At 34.9% G+C, this 26,160-nt stretch overlaps 1 protein-coding gene across 2 annotated transcripts in view; it reads left to right on the top strand.

The window, feature by feature from the left end:
* Window positions 1-26,160, top strand: part of LOC110835676 (uncharacterized) — a 432,687-nt gene that overhangs the window by 216,203 nt on the left and 190,324 nt on the right. For both annotated transcript variants that reach the window (XM_087340780.1, XM_087340781.1), the window contains one exon: window positions 671-831. The gene's annotated coding sequence lies outside the window, so the exon portion shown is untranslated. The remainder of the gene's footprint in view (window positions 1-670; window positions 832-26,160) is intronic.

The raw sequence follows: 26,160 nt of genomic DNA, 5'->3' as shown, positions 1-26,160 counted from the left end.
TTCAACTTTTAATATTTTATTTTTGTCTGACATTAACTTTGTCCATTAGCGTTTGCTTTCGTTCCTTTTATATATGACCTCACTTCCGTTGGGCAGAGGTCACAAGGGGTCACAATCTGGCGATAAGAACAGATTCCGCGTGGCAGCTGTGGATGTCAAACCGGAGACCCCAATGTATGAGGTCCAAGGGTTGTGAAATGTGCGCAGTGGAATTATTATACCTTGAAGTGTCTATGTGATCAAACCTATAAAGTCCGGTGGTAAGTATATGTACCACCTTATTTAACATTTATGAACTTCGTATTACAAGTGATGATTATTTCCTCAAACAGCAAAATCCCTTCCCATCTTACGTAACACAAAGGTTCTTTAACCGTTCATTAGACACCGACAACAGACCCTAGCCTAAGCCAGTTGAATCCAATCCACTTCCTCACATCCCTTGAAACATTTTCGAATTCTGCAGTCTTTACCACTAAAACTGACTCAATTTTATAGCAAAGCCGACGATGTGGCAGATCTCGGTTAATCCCACACATTCTGAGTTCTTGCAAGTTGTGGAGGCATGCGTCTGTCCTAACAAGTTAGACCGCAAGTGGATTCCATGGGCGTCACGTCCTTATCGATGGTCGTAACCTGCAATTTGATCAACTTTATTGTCATGTTTCAGTAAACAAGATGTCCGAGGAGCGAAGTCGTTGGACTGGTGTTAATACAGCGTGGTCGAGGGATACGTGCTTTACTGCCACGCTCGAGTTTAGTCCATAAGTCTTGCAGAAGACGAAACCGATGGATGATAACACGAACAGAGGGCTCTGGCTTCCATTCAATGTAAGTAGACTTATTCGACCAAAGGATTGCCCCATTAACATCTCACTCGCTTATTGTACTAGAAATACAAATTTGTCTTACCGTTCAATACTCTGTGTCCTGTCATTTTATTATCGAAAAAGAAATAATTTTTGTTTCCGACAAAATGTTTGGTCAAAACATGTAAAGAGGATTTGAGTCCGAAGATGGCTGTCTTCTGGGTTGGGAGATGAATGCCTGATGATGGAGGCAGTATGACCTCTGAAACGTCGGTAGACATCTACCAGACTACACGGGGCAACAACCCAGAAGACAGAAATCTTCATACTCATCGCCCTGATGAAGGAGGCAGTATGACCTCTGAAACGTCGGTAGACATCTACCAGACTACACGGGGCAACAACCCAGAAGACAGAAATCTTCATACTCATCGCCCTGATGATGGAGGCAGTATGACCTCTGAAACGTCGGTAGACATCTACCAGACTACACGGGGCAACAACCCAGAAGACAGAAATCTTCATACTCATCGCCCTGATGATGGAGGCAGTATGACCTCTGAAACGTCGGTAGACATCTACCAGACTACACGGGGCAACAACCCAGAAGACAGAAATCTTCATACTCATCGCCCTGATGAAGGAGGCAGTATGAACTCTGAAACGTCGGTTAACATCGACCAGACTACACAGCGCAACAACCCAGAAGACAGAAATCTTCATACTATGATGACGGAGGCAGTATGACCTCTGAAACGTCGGTAGACATCTACCAGACTACACGGGGCAACAACCCAGAAGACAGAAATCTTCATACTCATCGCCCTGATGATGGAGGCAGTATGACCTCTGAAACGTCGGTAGACATCTACCAGACTACACGGGGCAACAACCCAGAAGACAGAAATCTTCATACTCATCGCCCTGATGAAGGAGGCAGTATGAACTCTGAAACGTCGGTTAACATCGACCAGACTACACAGCGCAACAACCCAGAAGACAGAAATCTTCATACTCTGATGACGGAGGCAGTATGACCTCTGAAACGTTGGTTAACATCAACCAGACTACACGGGGCAACAACCCAGAAGACAGAAATCTACGTATAGACTTTATTAATTAATTTAGGCTTATATTTTAATATTTTCCGTCAAATCACAATTTTTAATAAGATAATAAAATATAAAATATTTAAAATATCATTTCACGTTCCGCATCGAATGATCGATTTACAAATTGGAACGTCTCTTACGACATGTTTCGGTTATATTTAACCGTCCTCAGGTATAAATTAGATTGGTAAAATTTAAAACTCGAATTACAATCATTTACAATGTTATGCAGTTTATTTGAAATGTTCTTATCAGATTACTCTTATATATTAGAACGAAGGTATTGTTTTTTATGTGGCGTGGTTCATCTGATGTTCAATATTAGTCTGTAAAGCAATGATTTAAATAAAAACATTAATAAATATGGAGTAATATAGAAAACAAAATGATGGAAGTAAGTAAATAGTAGAATGTATAAGTAAAATAAAATTAAATTAATTTAATAAAACATTCGATGCGGAACGTGAAATGATATTTTAAATATTTTATATTTTATTATCTTATTAAAATTGTGATTTGACGGAAAATATTAAAATATTAACCTAATTCACAATATGACGCAAATATACTACCTTATAATTTAGGCTTACTTATTACCCATATAAATTCTTGTCTATTTCGGGCTTGTGGTTTTGGTTACGTCTTGTGGTCTTGTATGTGGTAAACGACGTTTCAGTATAACGTATCGCCCCCACTGTCAGGGCTGATATCCAGCTGCAAAGCCACACGACGCCAATACCCAGAATAACACAGTCGGCATCTTTTCTGCATGCTGGAAGACCACGGAAGAACTTCGTTCCCTGTACGTTTCGCTACGCTGCGAGTTCTTAAATGACTTCAGTCGCCTGGGCTACGTTATTAATGTTTCTGTGACCTTGAAGCATGGAATTGTTTCTTAAAAATATTTAATATTTTAGTATAATATCATCTTTAAAGAGGGAGGGGAAGTTTGTTTGGTTTCCATTCACAATCTGTATTAGGTGACCCTTTCAGTTTTTGAATATGTGTATCGATTTTTACAAAATTTGGTTTGAAGATATTGCCATCTGAGGATATCGTGGCCTAGTAACGTGGCAAATGTGTGAAATTGCGAAGTATTTAACTTTCTTGTGAATATTGGCTTCTTATGATTCGTACAGCATTCAGACACAGAAGATAAATGAATATTTAATTGAAATTCGATGTACATCGCCAAAAATATCGACAGAAACCTTTTCGTGACACAGAAAGTCTTCACCAGAAATAAATGCTCACATCGCCGATCGCGGTGGACATTTTCATCACTTAACATTATAAGAACCTAGAAGACCAATTCAACAACCCACTGTACTTCAATATCTTCGTGACGTCTTCTTTGTCCCTGTAGACATACGCCATTGAACACTAAACAATGAAATTACTCCGCAACTTTAAAGCACGTCTTACGTTACTGTTTTTTTTATTATTAGTCTTCTGTCTGACGACAGGTCCACATGAACAGGATCCTTCCATCCTTTTCTCGGACTGGGACCTGTTCATATACGTTCTTGGCAGATGATCCAGAAGTGGTTTGCCATTGCCTTCTTCTGTGTGTGAATGGAGTAATTGTTGGGATGCCACGGAGGAAAACTCCGTGTTGCCTAGACCACGGCCTTGCCCAACACAAGTTATAAATTCGGGCACCGCCGGGAATCGAACCCGAGACCCCGCAATTACAAGGCCAGCGTTCTGACCGCTAGGCCACCCTTATTTGCCATCGAATTTGAAGTTGCGTGTAGTAAAATGTTGTTTAAATAAACGGTACTCATTTTCTGTTAACAGTAAAGCATCGTTGTGATTCGCGCGTGCGCACTAAGGATTTGAGTTGATAATAGAGCCATCATTTTGAATTTCCGAACTTAAAAGCGTATATTATAGGACTGTATAAAAGGACGGTGTGTGTGTGTGTGTGTGTTGATATATAATCTGTAATTGGAGGTCAAAATGCTTTCGAAAGAATGAAGGCGTGGCCCCTAACTACAAAATTACCCTGTGCCCTGAACTGAATTTATAATAATAATCAAATGATGGCTATATTATGAATAACACGCTTGTAACGCCGCGTAGTGGGAAATTCGTGAACTGAAAAATCTAGTGCTATTACGTCTCTATCCATGTTGTTTGAAGGTTAACTCGTTTAGTCTGGACGTGTATTTTGAATCAGCGAAAGACGTTTTCTTCGCCGTGATACAGCGTGTGAAAGTAAAAGCTATGAGATCTTACACTCACGTGATTATTTGCGTGCTCTCGTGATTTGATAGATATTTTCTCAGGGCACAAAGTTTATTTGGCGTCTAATGAGAAATAGATTACGAATTATGGGGGTTGGTAAATTATCGAATAAATTAGCCAGGACTAACTAATAATCCCAAGATTGTAAAGTTGCGTCATATTGTGATATAATAAGTATATATTAAATTTTGTCCGTCTAATCACAATAAATTCTTATTAAATATTAAAATATTACAATAATTAACATTTAAAATATTTTAAAATATTAAATGATGTTCTTTATCGAAATATTAGATTTTACATTAGACCATCATTTTTCATGTTTCACGACATGTTTCAGTTCCTAAAAGAACCATCCTCAGGTGTATATAATTATATAAAACTTCAAAACGATAAATAATTCAAATACAATTTTTCATACATTATGCTATCGTACATTTTTACCAGATTTTTACCAGATATTAAACGATGTTCTTTTTCAGATTTTATTCCATTTTTAATAACACACTCGATGTTGTTCTGTATATATACATCATGCTAATATTTTAATATTCATTTAACCTTTATGTTATTTACATTACAGACTGATATAAAAACAACAAAACGTTCACCCACACTAAAGTCACATTGAGCATGATGTATATATACAGAACAACATCGAGTGTGTTATTAAAAATGGAATAAAAATCTGAAAAAGAACATCGTTTGATATCTGGTAAAAATCTGATAAAAAATGTACGCTAGCATAATGTATGAAAATTGTATTTGAATTACTTATCGTTTTGAAGCTTTATATAATTATATACACCTGAAGATGGTTCTTTTACGAAACGAAACATGTCGTGAAACATGAAAAATGATGGTCTAATGTAAAATCGAATATTTCGATAAAGAACATCATTTAATATTTTAAAATATTTTAAATGTTAATTATTGTAATATTTTAATATTTAATAAGAATTTATTGTTATTAGACGGACAAGATTTAATATATACTTAATAATCCCAAATAATCCTAGGAAGAATTAAATTTAGCTTTCAACATGATTACCATCGATTTACGACGCGAAACACAAATTTGTTGTTATTCTTATATAAAAACCCTTCTAAGTTAATCTTTCTGTTGCTAAGAGTCCTTATAGGTCTACAGTTTAATGAATAAATAGGTTATATTCATCACTGTTTCGTATCCAGGAAATCGAACATAATTATTACATTATATATATGTTTACTTTTTATTAAACTTATTATCACTAGGAGTCACAGTAATAAACAATATGAGAGATGTGTGACGTCACACAATTTATTTTTTAAAATGCCCAATGTCCTGTTATTGAAGATGGTTTAATTCTTGGTTGTTGCACCGTGTAGTGTGTTGGTAGTTTACTGACGTTTCAGAGGTGCTTGCCTAGGCGAATCGTCCTGATGATTGAGGAAGAAAATACCTCTGTAGCGTCTTCATACTCATTGCCGTCGTGAGAATCTGAAATGCCCAGTTACTCTTAGACTGTTTATGAAATTTATCTAAGGGGCAATATAAAAGTTAGAAAATAATTTTAAAATGTTATTTCAAAGTTCGATCTGATTCACAAGGTCACACTTTGGCACACGCTAATATATCAGTCTGTGATGTGGTCTATGCTTAAGGAACACGCTGTACCAGTCATCCGGTGTGCTGTTCGGTCATTACTTTTTTAGCGAAGTTACACGTTTAAGCGGGGCATTGTTCTATATAAAAAAAATCACGGAACAGTGTTCGTTATTTAATCATAATGTTTACTGCAGCTGGGGCTAAGAAGGTACTTAATTTTCGGATGGAATGAGAGAAAAACTGGTCTATTGTGTTATTATAAAATTCTTCTTAAAATTATTCCTATTATTTGATAATTTTACGCAAATCGGAACAAAAAATATCCACTTGTGGCCCCTAGTTATTTGGTCATGATTATTTTGTTCTTGTACATTAAAATTTAATTAAACTTTATTATTGTTTATAGTTTCTGAAATCTATGTTATTTTATTGTAGTTCACAAATCTTCATAACTTCAACTTGTCAAGAATATATTCTGGTAATGAGACATAAAATATATTAGTGTCCCTGTTATTTATAAACACTTACTATATTTTTTGAATAAACATTTAGAAATTTCTACCCTGAAAACGAAGCCTACGCGACCCTTTGATACGTTGGTAAAATCCTACCTGAATACACGAGTTAAGATACCAGATGAACACGACCCACGTTTTCACAGCCTCTGTTAATAATTTCATATTTCATGCAATATTTAGTACTACGATGATTTTTGAATATCTCGAAATATTACTTGGGTCTAAAACTATAAAAAAAAAAATAACTAAAATTATTTGTACGTTCCTGTCCACTTATTACGAAATCAACTTTCAAAATATATGCAGGTATAAGTGGCTATATTACAGTGATAACACAAATGCAAGTTTGAAAAATTTGGTCGTTATTCAGAATATAATTTTCAGCACTATTTCGAAAATGATATGCCACTTTTAATATTAACAGACTATTAATTATCGCCTGTATGTGGCTATTGATGTTTGTTCGTCGTGTTTACAAATTTCACAATAATTTCTGATCTTATTCACGAAAACATTTCTAATCTATGTAATCATAAAATGGGTTAGAACACGAACAATCCGACTAACAGCCAAATAAAAATGTTATATAAATTTTACTTCCAGATATTGAAATCTGTTGTATTTTATTCTACGTCTCCGAAGGAATTAAAGTGTTCTTTTATTTTACAAACTTTCCCTCATCTGCACCTAGTAGGATTTATTTTATTTTTGAGTGACTCTAATATAATACGTTTAATAATTTAAAGCCAAAGCTCTCGTAAATAACATTTAAAAATTCCGTCTAAACGTAAAAAGAACACAAAATTTTTATGTTCATCAAGGAATCAATTGGTTAATGCTGTTTAAGGATATAATCTCTGTTGCAGAGAAAATCGTATAGCAAAGTAACTGTTGTTAAATCATGTGATACATATAATTACCACCAAGAATTTAAATGGTTAACGAAGCTAATCCACTGGCAGAATCTGCGAAGAAGATAAATACGGATCTATCAACGACATTTCTATTTAAAGGATGTGAAGACTAGCAAAATTTTCCAAAGGACTCAAGGCTAAGATCAAGAGGATTACATTCTAAGGCTGGCGGACAGCCATTGACAGCAACATGTGTTGGGTTTTTTGTGGCAGAACAACAGAAGAATCTATATTGATAATATTAAAATAGAATACGTCCAACTACTGTGTATTTATTTTATCCAAATTAATAACAAAATTACCTTTAAATTTTAACACACGTTCCGAAATTTGTTTTAGATTTACTAATTACTTATACTCTTATGAATTTGTCTGTGCAGACGTAACACTGTAAAATTTACATAATAGTTACAAATAATCTGAAAGATATATTTTCAGTCTATAATGCGTAGAGTAGCTAGTCTACTCAAAAATTTTTTTGTTTCAATATTTTCAAGTTATAAACCAATTGTGTAACTTAATATAAATTTATATTTATAATATTTGCAAATGAACAGTATATTTAACGTCTATCTTATTTGAATATATGGGCAGGTCTGCTTATTTTTTTACGCTAAAAATATTTTATCGTCCATTAAGAACAGAATATGGAAGAGTTAAGTCTCGTATAGATACCTACATTACATTTCCTAATAGTGTTTTTAAATAAATAAAATAATTCTTGTTCGCTCAAGTGCCCAAAATGTGTGATCTGTGAGCTTCCAGTGGTAAGTATTCATTGACGAATCGTGGAGGAAAGTTTATCGCAGGTGTTGTCGGCCCACGCCTCACTGGTTAGGCAACTCACGAAACACCTGCTGGGCAGAAATTCACAGGCGTGGATCCTACTGAAACTCGCTTAATGACAAAGGATAATGAGCAGCCGCTACTGTGCGCAAGGCAGCGAGTTCGCGGGCCTCGTAATTACCCTGCTTGTTAGAAACAGCGGAATTAGATTAAGGCAACGCCAATCAAATAATCGCTATTGCACACTTCAAATTATTTTGTCTTAGTCCCCGTCCATTGTAACATAACCCCTTAGGCGATAAAACAATAATTCTAAGACTAATTTAGCACCCCTACTGATTTCTATCCACCATCTCCATTCAAACGAGTAGATTTATTTTAAAAGTGATCTAAGGTTCGTAGTGAAAAATTCTGTAATATCCGATGAAAGGAAAATAATTTCTAACTCTCAGTAAGAAAGGATTTTGTATGAGACAAATGACGTCAGTATAGGTGAAGGTTTTGGTTTCAAATCCCATTAATTAAAAGAAAGGAAAATGTCAGGATTGTGTTTAATAAAGAAAATCTGTAAAATAATGGTTTTAACAATTATTTATTTTAATCCGTCTTATCACAATATTTAAAATTTCTTATAATTAAGATAATAAAATATCATTGATGTTCCATATCGATTGATCGATTTACATTTTGGAACATTCTTTACACAACATGTTTCAGTTTTTATAAAACCATCTTCAGGTGTAAAAGATTTACGAACTTAAAACTCAAATATGATTCCATTTGGTGGTGTTTTATGCCATTTGTTTTTCAATTTTGGGCGGAGATGTTGATTTTTCTTAAATTTTATCAGATGTACATATCGGTCTGTAAGTAGAAGATTGAAAGAATGGTTTTGTTGATTGTTTTATCGAAAATGTTTAAGACTTTTTTTTTGCTTTTAGGAACGTTCATTACCATGTCAAAAAATTTCTTATGCTTAGACAGTTCAGTCCATATCACTCTTGCATAACAAATCGTCCCCCAAGATTAATTTTAACATTATTCTCGCATCTAAGACAAATTCTCCCAACTCATCTGTTCACATGACTTTTCAAGACTAAATTTTTGCATGTATTTTTTGTTTCACTTACTCATGCAACTCCACACTTCTTTATTCAATGTTCCTATTGATGTTACATGTCGGATGCAAACAGCAAAACGCTCAGTTTTTCTATTACTTTATTGACTTAGATTCCGAAATTCTCTTGAGCACTTTGTACGTAACCTGCTTAATGAAATACTTTTTTCTCGTGGATTTATAAGTAAAATTGGACCAAATATGTCCACTCTTCTTTTGTCATCCAGCGCTGTTTGCGGATTTGTTGAGGACTCGTGCCAGGTATATTGAGGGAAATTTAAGTAATGTCACTAAGTCCGTAAACGTCTGTTGGACTAAATGGCACTGTTACCCAGAAGACAGCCGTCTATTTGGATTAAAATGTTTCTTCGTAGACCTAATCGCCCGGTGATGAACACGCGATGACAATACAAATAAGATAATTTATTTGCTACAAAATATCTCGGAATTAAAATGTTACGAAGGTTACATTCGTTGTTACCAGTTCCAAATGTTTGTCGTTACCAGAATCATCCGCTTCATGGTCTAGCTCTGTTGCTTTTTCCGCGTTTACAAGAAACAATCTATCCATTTTCAAGGTGATCTGTATCCTTACGTCTTTTCATATTCTAGAGCAGTGTAAAAAAACGGTCGGACCGCGGGCCACATCAGGCCCGAAATCAATTGTACCCGCGAAATTAATTGTTAATTTGTTACTAGTTATTAGAAACATATTTGATTTCTTACTCCAGATGATTTGGAAAAAAAAATCATTAATCTTATATTGTCTCCTGCTTTACGTACAGATGTCACACGTGCTATTAATTTTAATAACCTACCATAGAATTTAAAAATTTTCAGGTAAAAATACTGCTTCAGAAACAAGCTTAAGAATAAAAATTTGAAATAATTTGTATATCCATAGTAATTTATACGTATTTCAGTAAAAAAATTATTTTGACATGTACTAGGCTTAATAATTTGTTATTTATGAATAAGTATTGTTAAATATAACGAAAATTGGCTATCAGTTTCACTTTCAATCAAGAATTAGAACAATTTTTAACCAGAGGGAGGAAAAGTGTAAGACCATTCTGTTGTGTAAGTCAGCCTACTAGCTACTTCGAAATTTGTCGCTTTACAATTTCATGAATTACTCCCTCTAATCTTTAAACTTTAAAACAATGTAGTTAAAGCAAGACACCTCAACATATAACTTATTTATTCTGATTTAAGCTCACTCATAACGCGAGAAACCAAGCTGTGATTATTAATATTACTCCTGTGTGTTAAGTCGGTTTTGTAAGAGCGAAAAATTTATCTTAGTGGCCCACAAATGTGAACTTCGTATGACCTACTCTGAGCAATGATTGATACCATCGAAGTGGTTTAAAACGTTCTGTACCGTAATTCAACTTTCCTTACAGAAATATCAAGTAGATTGACTTATGCCATTTCAGCACGTAAATATCAGCAAATGTCAGCAAAACCTCCCAACAATTCTTTTATAGTATATTTTTTATTTTTGTGTGCTCTCAAATGGAGATATCCCAGAGGCACGAACATTTCTTCAAATAATGGCGCTGAACTCAACAATGGAATATAACCATGGCAACAGAGTAAATTGAGTTGCACAATGCAGTCATTTGTCATGGCGTAGATTGGACAGCTCGGCCTCTTGTGTTCCGAGTTCCTACTCTTATTCTTTTATTATTACTGTGTTATTTTTTTTTTGTGAGAGATTTGTAAACCCTCGATTATTAACTGGAAGTCAATTTAGTGTCTGGTTTGTATGAGACAGTCACAAACGTATTAAACTAGATACCGCCTCTTAAACAGTGAGAATTCGGAGCATCCATCTTTGCATGTCGTGTCTCAGGAACCAGTAACTTGTTAGCTTACATCTTGAGGCTACAGTCAGGTTGCATACCTCCGTGGACCAGGGACTCCCATTTAGTCTAATCTTAAGGATAACGAAGATTCACCACAAGAGCGAGCCACCGGCCACTGTCCTCGGGGCCACATGGATCTAGATTGTTCCGAAGACTCTGTCCAAATACGACGTCAAATGCAACATTTTGTGTCCTGAGATATTTCAGATATTTAGGCCCATTTATAAAGCGTTTACGAACTTTATAAAATCACTAATATTGCAAAGTAAACTTCTCATGAAGCACATATAAGGTTTATTTGAAATAATTTTGGTTACGATGTGATATAATTGTATTTAACAAATTTGGTCAGGGAAAAGTTTCCTTTAGATTGAGGTTGTTTCGGTACAGGGCAGTTACTTTAGAGAATATTTGGCAAAGAGGGAACCTAACGCAGAGTGTGTACGAGGTAACTGAGTAATAAAAGGTTTTATAATTTATAAGATATCATTAAAAATCAGTAATTCAGTTAACAAGTTTATAACATAACACCTGATGATGGCTATATATAGCCGAAACATGTCGTAAATGTTCCACATGTAAATCGAGTACTCGATACGGAACGTAAAATGATATTTTAATCTTTTAATTATCTTATATTGTCATTGGCGGCCAATTTTAATATATTTTTAATACTATTTATAATTTATATTCCTCGCGAAATATTGCTAACATGATGAGAGGAAGGTGAGATGGGGAGGGAATTTAGAATGCATGTGAGAGATGAGAAATTCATTAAAATATCTTAATCGGAAAACTTGAACGTGAGAGATCACTTGGTGTGTGGGTCTAGAGGCAAATGTGAACATTTTATTATAATGATGTTAAAAAAAGTAGGTTTAAATGTAACGGCAGTTCTGGTAGCCCGACGTAGTGCAAATACGAAAAGTTATCGCGGTTCTCATGTTTCGTATCTATGGCAAGAACAAATAACAACAATTTTATACGTAAAAATAATATGTACGTAAGAATAGAAGGAAAATGTTGTTATATGCGTATAAGTTACCACACCGGCTACAAAGAAAATATTACAACACCAGCCTAATTACACTTATTATAATGATTAACGATGGATGAGGTACCAGCAGGAGATATCTTCCATTACTGTTTGAAATCTAATATTGAAAACAGAGACACCTACACAATATCTGATCAGGTCACTAAAAAGGGACACGTTAGGATATGACGGTTTTGCACTGAAGGGACACAGAGGTCGTTTGCGGAACGCAGTACCTTCGGAACCCTAATGTATCAGCATAATCATCATTCTCTCTGTATCCTGATTAGTCAGTATGAAACACACCGTTTCGAAGATTTTAATTAAACTCCGTAGAATCCATTGATCTCTGCGTCTTCTAGACACAGAAGCTTAAAAATATGGAATTCCATACTCACTCAGTGCTTCCAACGCACAGGCGAAGTCCTTGTAAGAATTTATACGATGAAAGAAAATTGACGATCAAACCGGAACGTAAACAAAACAAGCTTTTAACGTAAAAGACCGGGAGTCTACATAGAAGGACCTCTTACTGTATTGCAGATGTAATTTCTTGTGTGATTTTATTATTATATTTTTTATATTTATTAAGTGTTCTGTCTGAGGACAGGTCCATATGAACAGGATCCTTCGATCCTTTTCTCGGACTGGGACCTGTTCATATACGTTCTTGGCAGATGACCCAGAAGTGCTTTGCCATTGCCTTCTTCTGTGTGTGAATGGAGTAATTGTTGGGATGCCACGGAGGAAAACTCCGTGTTGCCTAGACCACGCCCTTGCCCAACACGTTATAAATTCGGGCACCGCCGGGAATCGAACCCGAGACCCCAGGATTACAAGGCCAGCGTTCTAACCGCTAGACCACCGTGGCTATTTCTGAATCATTTATTTATTTATTTTATTTAGTGTTCTGTCTGACGACAGGTCCATATGAACGGGATCCTTCCATCCTTTTCTCGGACTGGGACCTGTTCATATACGTTCTTGGCAGATGATCCAGAAGTGGTTTGCCATTGCCTTCTTCTGTGTGTGAATGGAGTAATTGTTGGGATGCCACGGAGGAAAACTCCGTGTTGCCTAGACCACGGCCTTGCCCAACACAAGTTATAGATTCGGGCACCGCCGGGAATCGAACCCGAGACCCCAGGATTACAAGGCCAGCGTTCTATTTAATTACACATTCAGTGTCTTAGAATATACCATCGGGTGATAGGATTATTAATGAATTGGAAAGGATTTGGAAGGAAGGAGTCGTGGCCTAATGCGAGGTAATATCCATGCATTTGCTTAGATCAGAGGTTCCCAAACTTTTATACCTTGTGCCCCCCTTAAAACAGTTTTGACATAAAATTTAGCTAAGAGTATACAGCACTTTAAGGCAACTAATTTGCCTCAACCAAGCAAAGGATGTTAAAAATATTTCTCCATATTTCGTTAAAAAAGATTTTCATACAAACAACATGCCCCCCTCAGAAAACCACTCGCCCCCACAGGGGGGGGGGGAGCGCCCTACACTTTGGGAACCTCTAGCCTAGATGGATTGAAGAGAATCATAGGAAAAAATCAGTCAGAATCTAAGAAAACAAATTCTAGTTCACTTTCTGGATTTTTTCCTACTTGTTATGAGTGGGTTTAGAACATGGCTTCGGGACCAGTTCCTTGCAACTTGAACTTAGCAAATTAGCGACAATATAATAAAGATATACGATGTCATGATTGAGCTTCACACACAAAAAAATATGGTCGGCCTAATCGAGATAACCAGAGTAATGAAAAAAGGACTGTTCCTTCATAAAAAAAACATCGTGTTGCGTGTAGCGTGTTTCATAATTCTGTAACGAAGCACAGAGGGCTCCAGTGGACCGAAAATTTTATTCGTCTTCTCGATTTTAATTGTCGCGTTAGTAGTCTGATTTATCTGTTAATAACACAAACATTTGTTATAAAATAAAGCAACCCATTATTCGATTGTCGTCTAATAAATAATTATCGAGCGTATCTTCAATAAACCAGCTGAATTGTCAACAGTAGAAGTGAAAATTTCGGCATTGAAATACACTCACAATAATTCAGGTTGCGAATTAACCGGAGTCTACCTAATTTAAACGAAAATTAAAAAAAATTAATAACAAAATTGTTTTTGATCTCGTTTCTTGCATTCAGTTTACATGTTCCAGCCATGACATTCTCAGTTATTTAATCAAAATAACACTAAGAGTATGTTAAGGATATAAATTATGAACCTTCTCGTCATATTTTATTTTAAATCATATTAATAATACATGTTTAAAACACCTTGAAGCTGATATATTTCTCTATAAAATACATTTTAATATTATCCTCCAATCTACTCTTATGCATTGTCTATCGAGATGTGAAAAGCCTAAATTGATCCCCAGAAATTTTTTTTTTACAGAAACAGCTGACAATTAAATATTAGAATTTGAAATAAAATATATGCTCTAGACTTAGTTAATTATTTTATCTCGAAACGTTTTTCGACATGGTTTCTACTTAAAGAAATACGAGACATTTTTTTTTTCTATGAATCTGAATATGTAGATCGTCAGAAACAGATCTGTGTCTGCAAATGATTCACAGCATATTGCATTTGAAAATATCTTTCTAACGCTGTTTCTAACGTCCACAGCGCTCGTGGATACAATTTCCAAAGAAAATGAAACACGCTAAATAATGGACAAGCTGTGAAGTCGAAACAATCCCCTCCCGTCTCTCCCCGTACCCTCGTCTATCATACTTCATACGCTAGTCACCTGTTCTTTGATTGAGACGTCACAACTAACTACCCTGCTGCCCTCAGGCGCCTTAAATAGAAACTCGAAATAAAAGCCTGTGAAAGAGCGAACCTACAATCTTCTGTCCCCCCCTTCACCCAGGCACTGATGTTCGACTTAAGCCAAACATCATGGCCGGGTCCCAAAAACTGAAATGGTAGGGGTTGGAAAATTACACTCAGGTCACTGGGATTTAGGGACGGGGAGAACGGAGTAGGAGGAGTTGAAATGTAGGGAGGTATCTGTAATAATATGTAGCATGAAACTCAATTATGGGAAGGGTTTGTGTAAAAAAAAATTAGACATGGCGTCGTTGCAATCCAAAGTTCGATTATTAGTCTAAATGGATTTTGTTCTTTTCCGTACTTAGAATGCACGATGATTAGACGACTTCTGTTTTGCGATTATGCCTAAGCTGTGGTGGGGAAACTTTGAGTTGGTTTGTCACTTCTGAGGTTATAATGGAAGATTAACGTTTCCACTAATATCAGTTATTAGTTTAATTTTTTTATTATACTATATCAACTGTTGAGGTCATATGGTGTCTCATGATATGTGTATGACAGGGCCATTTCGATTGGTGATGCCATTACAAGAATTAGATTAAATTAATTTTAATTTGTTCCATAACAAATAGAGACATTTACAGAAGAGTTGAAATATACAACTATTACGAAAAGTAATAAATACAAAATAAAAATAAAGGTGAATAAGGTTCAAATGAACAATATGAAACCCTGAAGATTTCAGAGAAAAACAAAGGCTCAAAGAAATTTCGAAAATAAGACAATGAAATCCTAGTAATTTAAAATTGCGTCTTTGTTAAAATTGCTTATAGCCAATATGTAAGAGTAATTGATTTTGAGTTTCACGAAAGCTAACAAAGAAATGAGATTCCATTACGTGGAACAAAGTGTTTAAAGATGTCGTCTGACTATTTTGTCTCCACATTACCAATATTATTTCCACAAAAGACCATATGCTGTAACAGATTTATATTTTTAATAATAATATCAATATAATAATAATTCAATTCAATTCATTTATTTAAGTGTTTTCCAACATGAAGCCAATAACAGGCAAACACTGATAATACATAGAAATATTAAAAAAATAATAATTAAAATATTACACAAACAGATTAACTAATTAGATGCTTGTACAATATTAAATATAAGAGCCAAATACATGTAAACACAAAATAAAAACTATATTATACACAAAGAAAAATAAATGAAAAAATATAAATAAAAATAAATAATAATAATAATAATAATGTTATCTTTTATTCTTGTTGGTGTTAACAGATCTGCAAAAATTACAATGGATTATTTTTATCCTGCGATACTCGTTGATGAAATGTGATTAGGCAGTGTCAGAGGTGCCTCAAGTGTGTAATTATGTAACAATCGTCATCAACGGTTTATACCGCAGTCATTTGTTCAAAGTAGACGTACATTGTTATGGCAGCAGCTTGTTACAAGACTACTCTGTTTTGATGGTTGACAAGACATTACCACATTACCTCTGGCTGCCTCAAAGCTGCAACTCCATTCGAGCCTCGCGGCCTCTTCGTCTATTCCATTTTGTAACCTGTAAAAATTACTTTATAAAATAGAGGCGTCACATTTTAAATCCAATACCATCAGCAGTAACCTGCATGATAAGGCTTTTATGAATGCGTGTTTTAAAATAAGTGTTTCATCAGGACGCTCACGTGATCTTAAAAAATAAGTATTTCAAGTATAATACGTAAAACAATAGCCTAAATGACTGGAAAGCGAAATCTATATTTATCAATTTGTTTATAGCGGGTTTGGCTAGAGATATGAGAATTATTTTCAGAGTGATTTCATAAATGTTCCCATAAATTTCGTAGGATGTAATAAATTACAAATTTCGTAACGTAAATAAATTGTTGGAATTCCGGACAATAGGAAATTGGATTTTTCGAGTGTGGATCAAATTTAACATCTGGTTTCGACAACAGATTATTTTACCTATTTCACATTAGAGAATTTCTTCTCAACTCCCTTTTTTAATGAACGCAGAAGGAAAATATATGGTTGCCAATGTATGACATGTATCCACTGCCTTTTTTACCAGGAAAATGTGTTTTGGCGGATATATATATATATATATATATATATATATATATATATATATCCGCCAAAACACATTGGTAGTTCAAATTTGATAGACAATGTTCATATATATATATATATATATATATATACACACATTTCTTTAAAAATAAACTTCATTGAAAACCATATGCTATTTTATTAAACTACGTAAATTCTGAAGTGGAGTATATATTCTTGTGTAGTCATAATGTATTTAATTTTTAAACATGATTTTGCCATAGACTTAGTTATTATGATAATTCCACTTAAAAATCTCACAGTAAATGAAATGCAACTCCATCGTCGTCGAATAAGATCCCGAAGTAATGGAAGAATCACTAATCTTAAAAATAAAGCTTACTAGATACAAAAAAATACAACATAAAGAAAAACCTAATTTTACTTAGTATCAGGGCTGTTTTATTAAGCCTGTTTCTTACGTTAATTCTCCGGAAATAGTTTTATAATAGGCCTATTGAGAGTTATCAACAAATAAATAATGAAAATTTTATATAGAAATTTGTTATCATAAATATAGACTATAATCGTAAACAATTAGAGAGGTTTATAATCGTATATATTTATTTCACATTACCATAAATAATTTTATGACATATTAAGAGAGATATTCTTAGTGATAGTTTAATATTCCGTAATTTTTTTGTCGACAAATGAAACAATAACAAACCGTTAAATTACAGAATAAAATTATTAATGAAGATAAAGTTATGATCAGGAGACGATTTAATCGGTTTGTATATTTGAAGAGATGGCGATTTGGTCCTTATAGGGACTTAATACTGAACCACGTAGGAACAAAAGGCTTCAGATAAGATAAGACAATGCCAAAACGGATAGTTGAACATTATTAACATTCTCGGTAATGAAATTATCGGAGCAACTGTGTATCACGTGTTGCACGCGTGGGTAAATCTGTAACTGTAACATTTTGTTTTAAATTTATAATTCAGTCTCTGTATACACTACCAATCTATCAAAGTTATTAACGTTTTTCACAATATTAAAGTCCACACATAATGTTTATTACTAAAGTTAGCAAGTCTATCTTATTAATGGCGGGCGTGACTTTGTGATAACCTCAACTTATTAAAATCATTTCTCAATTACTGGAAGCCGACGTTGTACAGTCACGGAACTGAATATGACATCTCCTCCCTACACTTTAAACACTCCTATTTCTTGCTTGTAAAATCTAGGTTTAGAATCTAGGACTCATCTTGATGATGATAATAGGTTAATAGTATAAATTTATGTAGGCTATATTGCTTTATAATAATTTCACTGTCTCAGTTCGACTGTTATCACAAATTCTTAAAGTATTTCTATAGTAGTATTTATTTATTAAATATTATTTTTATTCTCTAATGCGGCACATATCCAAGGGATAGCCTACCATAGAAATTGAGATCTACTACGAGGTGCGATCGGAAAGTTTCAAGACTGTGTCAATAGAGGGCGAACCGGATGTAGTACGTGCTTCTGCCTTTAGGGGGTGCGGCCTACATTCATAGTGAATCAGTGTGCCATCCGGCATCATCGAATTAGCATTTGTTTCTTAGTTACGGGCGTTTTGGTAGTGCATTACACCGACCCTCCTGCGATTTCGGAATGGCGTGTGCATCAAATTTTGCCAAAGACTCGCCAAAACGGCTACGGAAACCTATGAAATGCTAAAGCAAGCATTTGGGGAGTCCGCAATGGGTCGTGCACAAACTTTTGTGTGGCATTCACGTTTTAAAAATGGCCGTGTGACTTCTTCCTCTTCCCAAAGATAAAAATTCAGCTAAAGGGAAGGAGATTTGAGACGATAGAAGAGATTCAGGCAGAATCGCAGATGGTGCTTGACAGGCTGACAAAGAAAGATTTCCAGGGATGCTTCCAGGCTTGGCAGCGGCGCTGGGATCGTTGTGTTCACTCCCAGGGGAACTACTTCGAGGGTGATGGATGAATTTAATACCTGAGATAAGTGTACGGGTTTTTATAGGCGCAGTCTTGAAACTTTCCGATCGCACTAGTATAACGTCAAATCTACAATCACATAACTCTGAAAGGTCCACTGGAATGAGCGAATATTACACAAAGTCTTTTAAAAGTCCCTCTAGGTAAGAGTCCATTGGTTTCAGGACAGGCGATTGGGATGGCCACAGAGTGTCGTCGCCACAACCTGTCGATTACTGAACCCTGCATACTGTTGAAACGTCACACTAATTACTTCCAGTAGCCGACACGTGAACAGCAATGACGGCTTAGGTAAAAAGTAACTGTGCCTTAATTTTACGTTCTGCTTACAGAATAAAAAATTATCGCGAGACTGTCTTGCTTATGATCCAAAATTCTGCGTGGAATCTTCGAGCCTCGCTGAATTTCACAAATGTACAGCCTAAATTGAATGTTGGCTATCGACATACCGGCTGTAGTCGTTGGATAATTAGAAGTAATTATCCAACGCAACGTAATTTATTCTCCTCGTAACATGGCGTGCGTGCGTACGTGAACTGATCCGAGGTCCAGCATTGGTTTACTTCATATTCACATAGCGTTATTAGTCAGAGCATGTTTAAAACATTGAGATGGGTCAGACATATAGCACGTGTGTACAAAAATGTGTGATCTATTTTGATGTAAAACTTTAAGGAAAAGAGACAACTTGAGTGAACAAGTTATAGAAGGGAGGATAGTATTAAAATATTAATGTAGAAATAAGTTTTAAAGACGCGAAACTGATTAAGATTCCTTAGAAATTGGTCCAACAGCGGACGTTTCGGAAGTCTTAATATAACCTTGCTTTTGTTATTGTGATTTTATTTAAAAATAGTATTAAAATATATTAAAATTGTCCGTCAATCACAATAAAGTAATATAAGATAATTAAATGGTTAAAATATTATCCTTTGTTCCGTATCGAGTACTCGATTTACATATGGAACATTCTCGACATGTTTCGGCTTTCATAGAGCCGTCATCAGGTGTATGTTATAAACATTTTGCTTAACAACCCCATTTTTAATGCACTCCAGTGCCTTGACCCCAACCCTGACAAACCGCCTTTCACCCACCAACACCGCAGTCAATAACCAACCTCGCTCCGATACGATGTACTTCTGATCTCTCCTCTTACAACTTCGATATTACTTCTCTGGTAAGTTTATACGTTTACTTTAATTTATTTATTTTGTTTTCTATATTCAATTTCATTAATGGGTTTGAATCCTTTAATTCACAGACCAATATACGCAGCATTAACATCACTCCGACAATACGATTGCATCAATGATATATAACACAACAATAAATGTTGATATAATGTGGAAAAACGAAGAAATGATACGAAAATTAAAAATTAGTAATTGAATTAAGAGTTTATAACATACACCTGATGACGGCTCTATGAAAGCCGAAACATGTCGAGAATGTTCCATATGTAAATCGAGTACTCGATACGGAACAAAGGATAATATTTTAACCATTTAATTATCTTATATTACTTTATTGTGATTGACGGACAATTTTAATATATTTTAATACTATTTTTAAATAAAATCACAATATGACGCACCTACAATATCTTATATGTTATTATTTTATTTTCTGATTTCAATGTTCATGAGGAATTTGTTCCGTGACTGTTCGATCACCCTACATAATTACCATTATCCAATAAGGCGTCGTTAAATATCAATATATCGTAAACATAAATACTGTATTCAGTGCTTAAAACTTTATAGGCTGAATCAGATGTCTTAAATCATACAAATAGAAGACGTAATTCGATGTTATAGTTCTGTGACGTCACTGGAGGATTCATCGTCTCTATATAAACCGTGAATTAAAGGCATTAGTCGAGTACACAGAAAGTAAAGTCATTGATCTGACAGTTTGACGTCAAAGCCGAGATTATTGTGTCTTGTCACTTCGAATTTTTTTGGGGACTTCCCCCTCACGGCTTCGTCTTGTTCTAACCTGGCGAACATCTCCGCGAAGACCCCCGAGGAAATGTAATTTCCACCCCTTCCCTTCAATGATGGCTTCTTCGCCCCAATACAAGGCTAATTTCCAAATTGGGGGAGAAATCAGGACATGATGATGTGACGCCTCACTGCGTCATCAAGCTGTTTCAGTGAAACAACGACATACGTTACAGCAAGAGACCTTGATTTGAGCCCTGAGTCCTAGCAACTAATCCCCAAACTTCGTTTAACAAATCCCTTATTTAAGGATATTAACCAAATGGTAAATTCATGTTTTATGTAGACTGATATTAAGGCAAAACCACTAAAGTAATGAATGCTGTTTCTTTTATAAAAAAAAATATTAATTTCTGGTAACCTAATCAAGTTTATTTCCTTATCTTCAGACGAACTTGAGACTTTCATTATGGAATTAAGTGTAGGTCTATATTAATGATTTCAGAATCTTTACCGTTCTATTCCCAACTTTAGAACTCAAACATTATAACAGAATAACTTTAATTTCATTTCATGGGGTCTCGGGTTCGATTCCCGGCGGTGCCCGAATTTATAACTTGTGTTGGGCAAGGCCGTGGTCTAGGCAACACGGAGTTTTCCTCCGTGGCATCCACACAATTACTCCATTCACACACAGAAGAAGGCAATGGCAAACCACTTCTGGATCATCTGCCAAGAACGTATATGAACAGGTCCCAGTCCGAGAAAAGGATGGAAGGATCCTGTTCATATGGACCTGTCGTCAGACAGAACACTAAATAAATAAATAAATAATGTCCCTGTAAAAACTGATCTCTCACCCTGGGCAATGAACGAGCCTACAGACTTATTAAACTTCTTAGTGTCTGATAACAGAATTGTGAGAAATTTGTATTCCAGAGCGGGTATAAACTAGATCGATGTGTTTTAAAATAGGATTTTATGAAAATTGTTACGAATCTTTGGATTATACTTAAAATGTGGCAGCGGGTATGTTTGTATTCCAAATGAACATTGACTTCTAAAGACGACAGTTACCTGCTTGGTTGTTTAGTTTTTTTTTAAAAGAAACGGTAGGCGCCTCACGATGACCCAGGTCAATTGAGTGTCTTGGTAGACTAAACGAACGTAGAAGCAGGTTCTCCACAGAATGGTATAATCTTAGATTTGTTCCGCCTGTCTCAGCTGTTCGGTGAGTTCATAAATTCGAGGAACCATTCTCATGGACTACACTGTGTATTAACACGAACCAAGTCGCTTTGTTAATGTCTGAGCTACTAACAACGAACGACTGTACTAATTCAAGTCTTTCTGCTTAGAGGTTGTGTAGCCAAGAGGATTTTTCTGATAAACCAACCGATTCCCGCGCCACGGTCTACAGACGCCGCGTTGGAGAGAATATAAGGTCACAGCCTAAAGGCTTATTTAAATTGTCAAATGACGTCCTGTTCCCTGCAACACGTGACAAGAAATTCGTCAGTGGATTTGCTTAACTAACTACACGAGAGACATCTTTAAAAAAAGACTCGATGTTCGGAAATTTTCCGTTAATCGCCTATTTGGTAAACAAAGAATGAGATGGGAGAACTGAATAAGATGGATGATTGTGGTATCTGTGTTGAAAGTGTGGGGATGATAAGAATTCTCAGTGACGTGTCGAGTAATTGACTACAAAACTTGATGAAGCGAAGTCCATTTTAAAAGCTTAATAATTAAACCAGTTAGGCAATTCCCTGCTTGCTATTTAACCCAAAGGTTTATATCAGTGTTCAAAGTAATCCGCCACTGGCCCTCAACCTACGTCATATAATTGCGGTACACATCCTTCATAACAATTTTAATATTATCTTGTCTGGGTCTTCAAGGCGGCCTCTTTCCTTCAACCTTGTTAAACAAAGGTTTCTACGCATTTCTCATCTACTCATGCGTTCTATATGCCCTGCCAATCTCATTTCCATGATTCGATCGCCACAAATCTCAACAAACAACCATTCTCGGAGCTCAGAAAATACTGCGGGAAAACACGATTACGAAAAATATATTCAAATCATTCAACCAAGAGGTTAGACTTCGATTATGAAAATGGATGTTATTTTAACTCAAGATTGAAAGTGACAATTCATGTACTGGAAGGTCAAGGATTTTAGGATTTGCTGAGTGGAACGATCGTGTGTTAATGAAATTATAAAATTTTAAGTTTCCTTCCTTTTAATCGCCTCTTAATAAAGACACGTGAGACTGAATGGGGGGCGTGGAGGTTTTGAAACCGGCTACCAAGAAACAAACTTTTGTTTCTTACTTTGCGGCAGAACTACAATCTTAAGTTTATTATTTTAAAATTTAGTGGAAATAATATGACATTTAGATGTCATATTTAGTTGCACAGACTCCTACTAGATATGAAACATAATTCATTAGCATGCAAATTAATACATTAAAAATGTGTGCACTTTGAATTTAAGAGCCAGAGATATTTGTGAACAAAGGGGATCGTGTTTACGTAGTTAATAGATGAAATATTTAGCATGTGGAGTGATATAGCTTACTTCAGTGTCATATGTATTCAAAAGGGCTTTCCAGTGTCCTGAACTACCCATGATTTTTTTCAAAACGTAAACATTTTTCCAAATGGTGTCTTAAACATATTTTAACATTTTCTCTACTTTCAAAACGTTTTATCATGTTGGTACTAACATAATGTTAATGTCTTTTACCGTCGTGAGTAAAAGACAATTAACAACCAACTTCGTTTATGTACTCAATTTAAGTGTAGTTATCGAACAACCTACTATCGATTTATATGCACGCACACACAAACACACGCACTTCGAATTAATCGAATCAACTGCAGTAGTCGTTAGCCGTTCAGCACGTGAGTCGATATATTAAAACAAAAGTCGAATTTTAAATCAAAATGTCTGATATAAATGTTTGTATTAGTTTATTTGTATCAGGTGGAGTGCTTTAGAGCTGTGTATCGATTATCACAGCCATATTTTCGTGAAAAGTGTACACAAATAATAAATTTGAGGTTAGAATTAAGTAAACAAAAGCTTTGAATATATTAATTCTATTCTTAAAATTTAAAAATTTCATAAATGAAGCACGTAAAACATATGAAGTTTATAATTTTGTACACTAAAATAATATATATAAATTGTATTTAAGTTATTATTGATTTGAATCTTTATATAATTATATACACCTGAAGATAGTTCTTTTAAGAACTGAAACATGTCGTGAAAAATGATGGTCTAATGTAAATCGAATATTTCGATAAAGAACATCATTTGATATATTTTAAATATTTTAAATGTTAATTATTGTAATATTTTAATATTTAATAGGAATTTATTGTGATTAGACGGACAAGATTTAAAATATATAAAAATATATATTTATAATTTTAGGTTAATTACTTTTAGGGTTACATTTTAAAGTGGTGCATCACAATTTAGGTACAAGCATGGATATTTAATAGTATTTATTAAGGAAAAAGTGAAGTCTCTGATGAACATAGAGACAAATGAATTACATATTTAAAGCTGTCTGACTGTGAAAAAGCAATCTTTGAAGCCGTGGACTTGTCATCAAATCGTTAATATTATCACACCCCCTGAACTCCTCTTTCCCCCTATGTGAACACGAGCAAAGAAAAGCCATTAGCCCCCACACGTGACAACCCCTGCGATCATTTCAACAGATAACAGGGGTTGAAGATTAATGGATGATCCATATTTAATGTAACAGAGGGCGGTACAAGGGATGAGGCGACAGAAGGGGCGAGTTTGCTGGTTGTGTTGCATGTAGATGTTGCTGGTGATTATGATGATATTATAGTAGTGATACAGAGTACACGATACTCATGTTTAACGGCGGTATTGTGTTCTGTGACGTCCGAATTTTGGCACGTAATTTGTCCGGTCTGAATGACGAAAATTTTAATTAGACGGATTTTTATACGAAATTCCGAACTTGAAGTAAGAATATAAGTTAGGCATTTTCACACTGACTGTGCTTTCGCCGGAGAGATTTTCACGAAATTCGCGAAGTCGCTGTTTTTTTTTTTTTTTTTTTTTTAAATTTTACATTCAAATTTAGATGCAAATGATGGATTTACTATATTTGGATCTGAATTACAATAAACTCATAAACAATAGATCTTATCTTGTTCGGTTGGGAAAGAAATTTCCCCGGATAATCGAAACATTGGATAATCCGCAAAAATGAAACGAAAACACAAATTTAATGGATAAGTTTATTTACAGACATGCACTATTTAAATTTTTGAAGATGCACTAATAACAGAAAATACATAAAATTTAATACAGTACATAGCAACTATTAAAAAAAAAAGATTCCAACGGACAGTAATAACGTTCTGTTGTTAAAAACTTCAGGTTTTAGCAAAAAATTATTTAAAGTTAATACAGAAATAATATATCACTCTTGTATTTATTTCTTGAATGTTAAACTTTCTAACTTTAACAAAATATTTTCTAAAGTAATTTTTAATTTTCGTTTAAACGAGCTAGATACAGTTAATCCGCTCCTGGATAACCGAGAATCAACTGTAAAATCCTACAGGAATAAAATTATTAATCTCGGTTGTCAAAGTGTGAGAAGCAGTGTGTTAGGACCAGCAACCTACGTTTGAAATGATAACGACAAAATTGAGAGGTCCGTGACCAGATTGTTACCGATAATTGTCATATGCTGAAGTAAGTCGCTTAATCACAGAGATGTAAGACCTTAGACGGACAATAAAAATGATTCAGTAATGTTAAAACACTCTTTGTCCAAAACGGAAAAAAAAACATGGCTAGTTTTACCATTTTCGTAAAATCCTTGTTAAAATCGAAATTGTCTCTGTGTTTAATTATCAGCAAACTACAACAACCCCTAATTTGTGTACAGGCGTATTACAGAATTATTATGAATTAGAGATGATTTGATAGTGTCCGGTTTTAAGGCAGTATTTAAATGTTTACAAGCATATTTTGAATAATAACACGAGCCATGATTATCGGTCTCAGGGCCCATTTTAAAATCAGAGACACGAGGCAAGAATTGTAACCACACCACAACACAACATTTGTCGTAATGAAGGTAGTTCAGGAACAAATTGTATTAATTCCCTCCGCCCACGACTCTCCTAAAGTGGAAGCCTCACGTATGCTAATTTGAAATGAGCAACGCGGAATCTGCAGGCTAACTGACCAAATTATCTTCAGCAGTTCCTGTCTGTAGTTTTGTTAACACTAAACTCC

Source organism: Zootermopsis nevadensis, unplaced genomic scaffold (assembly GCF_977971745.1).
Source record: "Zootermopsis nevadensis isolate Lab colony 2312 unplaced genomic scaffold, Znev_1.0 Znev_ptg000061l, whole genome shotgun sequence".
Taxonomy (NCBI): Eukaryota; Metazoa; Arthropoda; class Insecta; order Blattodea; family Termopsidae; genus Zootermopsis; species Zootermopsis nevadensis.
Note: the sequence above shows the minus strand (reverse complement) of the source record. Positions and strands in the feature narration are given on the sequence as shown.